This window comes from Aegilops tauschii, chromosome 1, assembly GCF_002575655.3.
Source record: "Aegilops tauschii subsp. strangulata cultivar AL8/78 chromosome 1, Aet v6.0, whole genome shotgun sequence".
NCBI classification, from domain to species: Eukaryota; Viridiplantae; Streptophyta; class Magnoliopsida; order Poales; family Poaceae; genus Aegilops; species Aegilops tauschii.
This window is the reverse complement of record NC_053035.3, coordinates 56,046,888-56,057,196: the sequence shown is the minus strand read 5'-3', so window position 1 is coordinate 56,057,196 and position 10,309 is coordinate 56,046,888.

Below are 10,309 nucleotides of genomic sequence, written 5' to 3'. Positions count from 1 at the left end.
CCGCATCATCACAGATAACGGCTCGCAGTTTACTAGTAACCTCTTCAAAACCTACTGTGCTAACCTTGGAACGCATATCTGCTACGCTTCGGTGGCGCACCCCAGGAACAACGGTCAGGCCGAACACGCCAACGCAGAGGTCCTGAGGGGCCTCAAGACCAGGACCTTCAAAAAGAAGCTCGAGGCCTGCGACAGGGGCTGGCACGACGAGCTTCAGTCCGTGCTGTGGTCCATCCGCACCACCGCCACCAAGCCAACGGGCGAGACCCCATTCTTCCTTGTCTACGGAGCTAAAGCAGTCCTCCCTCACGAGGTCAAGCATCGCTCCGCATGGGTCCTGGCGTTTGACAAAACGCAGCAGGACGCCTCGCGGGGGATGGATCTCGTGCTGGGGGAGGAGCGTCGTCGAGAAGCTACACTAAGGGCGGCAAGGTACCAGCAAGCACTGCGGCGATATCACTGCCGCAACATCCGCTCCAGGATGCTCGAGGTAGGCGACCTCGTCCTGAGGCGGGTTCTCTGCAGGGAAGGGCTGCACATGCTTTCACCCATGTGGGAGGGCCCGTTTAGGGTCGCCCATGTCTCCAGGCCTGGCGCCGCGCGCCTGGAGACGCAGGACGGGATACCCATCTAGAACGCTTGGAACATCCAGCACCTCCGGAAGTTCTACCCATGAAGCAAGGCCTAGAGCCTGTGGAGAAAGGCCCAGAGCCTGTGAAGAAGGCCCGGTGCCTGTGAAGAATCGCCGCCCGTGACACTCTCACGTAATAATGAGTGGGGCTGTACATGCCCCGGAGTCTCAGGGGCGCCGGCCTCAGGCCCTGGGGCTCCCTCCCACGCCTAGTGGCAGCACTTAGCTCCGCGCTGGTGAGAAGACTTGAAGACTAGATTAGGTGCCGGACGCGGCTTTTCATTTGCTTTCTGTAGTTGGCTCGCTTCTCCTTAATCGAAATTTGCCTTTGGTGTTCCTTGCTGACTCGATTCCCTCGCCTGTTACTGCTTTTTTCGGCTCTGGTTCGCTTGTGTTCTCTCTCTCGCATACCTCGTGAGGGGGCTTGGCAGATGCCCTCGCGAGCATTTTTCTCCTCTCTGCCTTCTCGCGAGCCACCCTCGTTCGAGCCCGAAAGTGGCGCATCTCTCCTAGTCCGTGCCCTCGGGTACCGTGATGCAAAGCGCCAGGTCAAAGCTTGGGTGAATGACAAATCTCCTAGCGCGCCACCTAACGAATTTTTGAGTTCCTGAGCAGACAGGTCAAGATGGACACGAGGAAACAAACACCTCGTAAGGAAGAAGGCGTCCCGATTGCACCAGGTTAAGTTATCTTCGCGCAAAATAATAACGCAGCACGGGAACAACACGCATAGCGCAATAACCAAGGAACCACAGTTCGATACACGCCCCTCTGGGCCCATACTGGTTTCATTTTTGATGCAGGAAAAAGAGCAAAGCAAAAGTAGCGTTGCAACGATCCACGGAGGCAGGCCCCTAGCGACGTCCTGAGCCTAGCCAGACCCCTCCTCGCGCTTCACGGAGGCGTGGCGACGAGACGACCCGCCCCCGCCTTCGAAGCGGGCACGGTGGCTGGTCGAACCCACCGCCGCTGGAGCTGTCGCCGGAGGAAGAACCGCCGTAGCTGGACAAGGCACGGTCGCCGCCGAGGGCGGGCTCGCCCTCATCCTCGTCGTGGCCGTCGCCAAGGCCGAGCACTTCCTCGCCGTTGTTCGCCTCGGGGCAACACCCGGCGCGGCGACCATCTTCCCCAAACACCCTCACATAGAGGGTCATCCCACCATCATACTTGAAGTGGAGGGTGCACCGCCTGCCCAAGCCGCGCGCGCGGGTGAACGCCTGCCAGCCGCGGGCTAGGGCAATGTTGCCCGCGGCGGAAGTCTCGACTGCGACCCAAGAGGCCTTACTGCAGCAGCCATCCGCCTGCAACCAGAGCCCGCCTGGACCATGGGCCGGCAGCTCGTCGACAAAGAAGCACGGAAGCTAGAGCCAGTTGCCGGCCGGGTTCTCCGACCAGACAACGAACTCTGACGACACTTCCGTCGATTGAAAGCGCGGACGGGGAGGCCGCGCCACCACACTACAAAAGAAAGACACATCCGTGACATTTTGGGCCGAATGAAATTTTTTCTGTCATACATATGACACTTCTATGACGATAATTGTGACAAAACCCGGTATCATCATAGATGTGGTGGGCTCCTACTTCTATGACAAAAAATCATGACAGAAAATGGGCTTTTCGTCCTGGGCGGGCCGGAGACGCAGCTGCATGACATTCTTTGGGCCGTCCATGACGGAAAAAACCGTGGTAGAAGCGAGGACGAGGAAAATTTCGGGGAGTTCCCGGTTACGGTGGGAGGTCGGGGGCCGAGCGATGTGCGTTTCTCTCGTACACGTACACGCGTGTGTGCGAGGCGTTGGCTCTAACTGAACCCGAGCGATTGCACTGCAGGCTACGCGTTACTGAACCCGAGCGATCGATCCATGGCTGTTAACTGAACCCGATCGAGCGATTCCTTCGCTACTGCTGCTAACTGAAGCCGATCGATGCTGCCTCTGGGATGAACAGTGAGCGTTGCGGGGGGGGGGGCGGGGGTTGGATGAACAGTGAGCGGTGGTGTTGCCTCTGGATGAACAGTGAGCGTTGCGGGGGGGGGGGGGGGGTTGGATGAACAGTGAGCGGTGGTGTTGCCTCTGGATGAACAGTGAGCGTTGCGGGTTGGATGAACAGTGAGCGGTGGTGTTGCCTCTGGATGAACAGGACCCCGTGGTGTGGAGGGCTAGATGAACAGTAGACGGTGGAGGGGTGCCCGTGGAGGGGTGGTTGAACAGGACACCATGGTGTGGAGGGCTGGATGAACAGTAGACGGTGGAGGGGTGCCCGTGGAGGGGTGGTTGAACAGTAGCCGGTGGAGTAGCGCGCGGTGGAGGCTGGATGAACAGGAGCCCGTGGAGGCTGGAGGAGGTCGACGGTAGCCCGTGGAGGCTGGAGGAGGTCGACGGTGGAGATGAACAGTATCCCGTGGAGTCTCGTTTTGCGGTACGCCACACCCCTCCCGATGAACAGGACCCCCCACTACAAAAAAATACACTTCCGTGATGATACGTGTTTGTCACAGTAGGTCGCGTTTTTTGTCATCCATGTACATCCATGACGATTTTATGACAGAATCAAGATAGTCATACCTGTGCTGTCATAGAAGTGTTCCATGACATTACCAAAATTATCATGGAAGTATCCACTTCCATGACGATAAATCGTGCGTCACAGAAGTGCTTTCGTCAAGGGTGACCGACACGTGGCATCCACCGTAACGGAACGCCGTTAAGCTACCGGGTCGGGTTTTGGATCCGATAACCCGTTAACAGCCCTGACCAATGGGAAATTTCCACGTGTAAAATTCTTATTGGCCGGACGAAACACGTGTCAGCTCGTCAGTGGGTCAGATAGGCACCTATGATATGTCGACACGTGCCACGACCCACCATTGGCCCATTTAGCTTACAAAGCCGGCCCATTTGACTTGGTCAAAAGTTAACGGGCTGGCCCATGAAAAGCCTGTTAACGGTCTCTTTGCAAATAGCCCATTTTACGGCCTGTTAAGTCACGACCCGTTAGGCCCTAAAGGAAATCGGCCCAACAACGTCATGTGGGCCGTCTAATATAACACCAGCCCATTTCACTTTCGGCCCATGTATGGCCCACGACGTCTTTCGGCCCATATGAGGCCTTCGTATCTTTCGGCCCTTTACAGGCCCACGGTGACTCTAGCCCATAATGAACAGTAATTTTCTTTATACCCGTTAACGGCCCGTGATTTACATGGGCCGTTTCCAGCCCGTGTTAGCTTTTGGCCTATTGACGGCCCATACGTTCTTGGGCTCCTTTTCGGCCCTCGATTACTTCCGGCCCGTTAGTGGCCTGTTCCCCTAATGGGCCAAATTCGGCCCATGGCAAGAGTTGGCCCGTTACTGGCCTGTTCCCCTAATGGGCCAAATTTGGCCCATGGCAAGAGTCGGCCCGTTACCGGCCTGTTACCCTAATGGGCCAAATTCGGCCCATGGCAAGAGTCGGCCCGTTTCTGGCCTGTTAACCCGTTGCGCCGTTTCCAGCCCGTCCTATATTCTGGCCCATTAATGACCCGTTATGCCTGTGACAGAATTAAGCCTTTGCTGTCCTACGGCCTGTTACCGTGCTGGGCCGATACCAATTACGCCCGATTACGGCCCATGTAGACCCATTTATCCGACGGCTCGCGGCCCACCGATTACAGGCCCATTTATCGACGGCCCGTAGGAGACCCATGGATCCTACGACCCGTATATGGCCCATGGTAGTTGCGGCCACTAGCAAACCAGGGAAAAAGAAGACTAGGAAATAAATAAGGTCGAAACTAACGCTAGGCTATTAAGGCGATTGCACAGATTACATCCACTCGGCATCAAAGATCGCCACCAGTGCAAATATAGGGAACACCCTACACTATACAAAAATGGCTTGCTGTTTTCTTCAGCCGGTGGCTGTACGTTAAGACTAAATTTTGTATCGCACCAAAACAAATTACAACTATATAACAAAAGGAAGGTTGGCATAAAACTTAACAGTCTAGCAGATAAATGCACCACCAGAAGTTCAGAAGCTCAGTTCATTTGACCTGACTGTTACGTTTTCATGCTGTATTGTCCGATGGAGCACCATAACCCTCGCCTTCATTTCCCCTAGGCTCCTGAACAACATAGCAAATGTCTGATAGTCTGGTTTCAAAACCATGCATATCTTGATGACATTGAGCAATGTTTTTTTTGAGGAAGAATGACAGTGGGAGAGGCTCCCACTGACTTTGTATTACTCACAAAGGAACAATTACATGTGTGTTAGAAAGGGGTTTTGTGCTCCCCCGGCCATGCAAGCTATCCACGGTCCTAGTGACCCAAATTTACAATGTAATTAGACAGGAAGGGATGAAGTTCCTCTCGGCAGTTATGTGTTAGCAGCTCCAAGAGATGCTTGAATCTAGCCAACCATGCTCCATAAGAGTGCTGAATCCCTCTAAAGTGTTGATTGTTTCTCTCCATCCAAAGACTCCAAGCAGCCAAAAGAAAAATATCCATGAAAAGAGGGTGTCTCCAATTATCCCTACCCCCATGCAGAAGAGCCAGTCTGTTGTCATCTATCGGCCATGTCATTCCAACTACATCCCAGCAGCGTTGACTAAAGGGGCAATTGAAGAGCAGATGTTCCACAGTTTCCTCTGGAGGGTTTTGACAGAACATGCATGCATAGTTGCCCCCCACGACAACAAAATGTCTGCGTTTGAGCATATTCCTGGTATTCAGGTGATCAACTAGGAGTAGCCACCCAAACATCTTGAATTTGATCGGGCTTTTAGCTTTCCAGAGCCATCCAAACACCTCATCTTGAGCAATGTTTCTCCTTGTTTCACAAAGGGTCTCTATTAGGGAATGGACTTGTGTTTGGAGCGCAGATACAACATTGCTTTGAGCTTGCATATCTTGATCATGAGGCAGTTTGGACGATATTTCCTTAACAACCAACCCAGTATTACGCAGGAATGTGCTTTTGGCACTGTTAGTGGACAGGTACTAACCCACTGCAGCAAGAGCTGACATTGCGGTTATACTTGCCTCGCCACCTTCAGAAGGTGGCGGTTCCACCATTTTTTCCATAGCTCGCTGAAAAGTTGAGGTTTTACATTAGTAGTATCAGAACAGAAGATATTAAGGAGGCAGAAAAACCAAACAAAATAGCTTTGGTCTATATACAGAACTTATTCTGGTGAACCCATGTACAATATTAGTTGTATTTTATTGCAAAGTACATAATAAAACCAGGTTCCAAACATATGACCATGTACCATCGCTAATGTATTGTCTATTTCTTCACATTGTATTGAGGGCTAAGGATAAAGAGACGAAGTTTATAATACGGTAAGCATAGTATGACATCATTCATATCACAAAACAACTGAGAACAGACAAACAGGCAATTGTAACGTTGTGTGGGCAAGTCCAGCACGGAACTAGATTACGGGTCAAGATCAAAGGAACATCACTCCTCTCTTTTAAACCTTGTAAGGTGCAATGATACGCTAAGACAATTGTGTATAAAATTGAAAAGAGTCATAGACATTGGCTGCAAACCATGCAGTTCAAGGCACAAGTCAGAGTAAGTAGTAGTTAAAAGGCATGAGGATTAAGGACTTACAACAGCGGCTTCGACTGGTGTAGTCATGCCCTTCTTCTTGCTGGTGTGACAGTCCTTGAAGATTTCCACAGCATTTGGTTCAGGTACTTTTTGGTCCTTGCGGGCTTTCCTCTGCATTTCGAACAAGTCAATATAGATCTGATAATATGGTACAGCAAAAAGAGTGAAACAACAGCTAATTACAAGAGCCTCGCAGTGTGCAATATAGCTACGAGATCCTGTCGTCTCTTGGAATTTCAGTTTCATACGGTTGGCCTTGTTCTTTGAACAGTTCACCTAAAAGAAGATAGATTTGTGTGGCACATGTGTAAATATGACTTCAACATGTGATCTGATCACATATATATAATGTACCTAATACTTCGGATCAGACCAGTGTTTAACAAGGCCCCTCCAGTCTTCATCCGATATATTTCCCACTGGAGATGTTTGGGAAAGTTCACCGTTAGCCTTGCCTCCAAAGTGAGTTTTCCTCAAGTTATACCGATACTGTCGCAGAGCAGACTTGAAAACATGGGCGCAAGCTTGTCTGGATGCATCATCTTGGCTATCCAACTTGAACCTCATCTGTTGAAAATTATGGGAGTCTCATTATCAGCAACCTAGAAAGTATGGGACAGAGCAAGACGATATTACTAGTTTCCATACATAACCATACTTACAGATAAATGGTCGAGGAACGTGTTGAACTAGGTTTCGTCTTTGTCATTCCTGTACTGAATCCATGTTGGGAGGATACGTACATGACACCTAACGGCCACCGCTGCCTCTGATACTAACTTGGTTGACTCTGTAGCATCACGTGACCTTTTTAAACCTGCCTCAAAACAGATCTCCATTCTTCCTCCTCTAGATTTAGTTAACCTATCGAGCATTATCCCTGATGTTTGTTTCCTCTTGCGCCTAGGTGCTAGTCCAACAACGAACATAGGAAGTGTTAGTGTACATCAAACTGTGATCCTACATATAAAGAAGCATGCAACTGTAACTTGACTCCAGCAACTACCTTCTTGTTGTTGAAGCTCACAAGGTTCATCTGATATTGCCAACTCGTCTTGTGTCAAGAGTGCTTGGGAAGTAGTGTCAGGTGGCAAGGGAGCTTGGGAACGTGCTGCTAGCTCAGTTGACGCACGAGTAAGTCGTGCAGCTGATAGTACTGTGGTAGGTGTTGCAAGAACTAGGGCTGTCTCTGCTTGTTTGGTGGCAGCTATTTGTTTCTGTTTGGCTTTTTTTGCAACTCGTGTAGCATGGGATGCCGTGTTTGTAGAATTTTCCGCAGGACTTTGACCTTCTATTGCACCATCAGTACCAGCAGAATCTGCAGGATTCATCCGCTTCTCATTCCCTGCCATTATGTGTTTCTTCCTCTTTCTCTGTGCCATGTTAAGTCAAGCCGACAAGAAAAACGAATAACAATTTAGTTCTTCAGAACAAATTGATGCGTGATGCAGACGAACTGAACTTTGATGTTAGACAACCACATGATAGGAGGATGTAATATGTATGAAAAACAGGACGAAAGAGATAACCAGAACTATGATGTGTAAACTAAGAAGAAGACATTTCACCAAATTAGAAGCAATGCAATGGAAGGTAGACACCATATGAAAGATGCTACAAATATCGCTCTGCCAAGTTAACAGTGTCTCATCATAAATGGTGTTTAAACAAATGCGAAGCAGTACAAGAAATAAATCATATGCAAGATGCAAACAACATCACACTACCATGTTAGAGGTCTCTCGTCATTAGTGCCATTGCATATTCACAGCATTGCATATTCACAGCTTATGATGTGTAAACTAAGGAGAAGGCATTTCAACAAATTAGAAGCAATGAAAGCTAGACACCATATGAAAGATGCAACGAATATCACTCTACCAAGTTAAAACTGTCTCGTCATAAGTGCCATTTCAACAAATTAGTAGTACAAGCTAGAAAAGATGTGAGATGTAACCTATATCACACTCTAAAGTCAAACGTGTCTTATGATAAGTGATTGTTGCAGGTTACACAACAGTAGTAATTTGATATAAGAACATGGTGTGATAGACAGATATTGTATGTTCTAGAAACAGGAACACGTGTCTTATTCAAGTATAATGTGTAAAGTAAGCAGATGGAATTCAACAAAATTAGAAGCAATACAAGCTAGACATCACACATAACATGCAACCACATATAACAGTGCCAAGTTAGAGGGAGCACCGGTGATGCTGCACTAGGGGAGACGTGCTCATCATAAACACAGCTTTGTTGAGTGTCTATGCATGTGTTGTCTTGGAAATCATCTTGGGGGTGTGGAGGAGTAGAAACTGTAGAGGCCCTCCGTTCGGAAGGAGCACCTTTATCCGCTGCCTTGCTAACTTCCTTCCGCTTTATTGATTTTGAATTATCAAGTAAAACCGACAAGAAAAAGCAATAAAATTCTCTCTTCAGAACTCATTCATGCATGATACTGACAATCACTACTTTGATGTAAGGCAAACACATGATACCAGGATGGAATATGTATGAAAAACAGGACGGCATGGCATGTTCACAACTGTTTGTGTAAACTAAGTAGAAACCATTCCAGCAAATAAGAAGCAATGCAAGCTAGACACCACATGAAAGATGCAACCAATATGACTCTGCCAAGTTAAAAGCGTCCCATCATAAATGGAATTTCAACAAATTAGAAGCAGCGCATGCTATAAATCATATGAAAGATGCAACTAATATCGCACTGCATATACTAAAGGTGTCTCGTCATGTTGATTGATGCGGGATACAAAAAAATAGTTTTATGTAAGGACATGCTTAATAGACAAATGTACTATGTACTAAATACAGGAAGGCATGTCACATTAACAGGTATAATGTATAAGCTAAGCAGACTAGCACATGCAGTTTAACCAGATTGGAAGAATTACAATCTAGACACCATATGCACATGCAACCACATATCACGCTGCCAAGTTAGAGCAAGCACCTGCAATGCTAGTGTAGGGGAAATGCTGTAATCAACTACAGAGCTACGTTCACTATCTTCATCTAGCATTTCTGTTTCTTGAGAATCATGTCGGGAGGCTGACGCTGCATTCTTTAAATGAGGAGTAGTCCCCTTGCCTGCCTGCCTCGTCATAAGTGATTGATGAGGGATACACAAGAACATTAGTTTGTTGTAAGAACATGGTTAATACACAGATGTACTAGTATGTACCAAAAACAGAAAGGTATGTCATATTCAAAGGTATAATGTGTAAGCTAAGCAGATGCAATTTAACCAAATTGGAAGCAATACAAGCTAGACATCCGGCTGGAGTGGTGAGCATGATCATCTAGGACCTGAGAGCCTGGTGGGAGGCGGGCTGCTTCGCCACCATCGGAGCTTTTTAGTTGGCTTCCAGGTGATGCCTATCTTTGCTAGGCTTGTCACTGGCTCGGCCAGTGCCCTGACTAGCTATTTTTCTTCTGGTGCTCACGGGATGGTGGTTCATGTAAAAAAAATATCTTTCCTTATCTTACCGACTTTGGCCTTTCGAATACAAGCTAGACACCATATGGAACATGCAACCACATATGACACCGCGAAGTTAAAGCAAGCACCTGGGATGGTGGTTCATTGCGAGCGAGGTCATCAACTCCAGAGCTACGTTTACCGTCTCCATCTGCTGACACTGCACCCTTTATAGCACTGTAACATGTCTTGCCTACCCGCAGAGGAAGCTGGAGCGACTTCTCTCTTTTCTTTTTGGCTTCTCTCATGGCAGCAGAGTCTGAAATACCCTTGCATAAAAACACAATAGTGAGAGTAAGGGTGAAGTGTGTGCAGAACTAGTGCACTGTAAAAGTAGCAGATAGTAGGTGGCTGAAAAATAAATGACAGGAGACATATGATAGCTCTACAACATTGCATGGCAAACAAAATTAGATTCTACTCCGTATGATTTTGTAATATATGAGCACAGGAAATGCACGTACTCCTCCAGCACACCACCACATGTGGTCATATCTAAGATAACAGTCGACTGAAAATAAATAGGTCAGTCGATTTTTTTAATGAACCGTCCGATCTATAAGGAACGG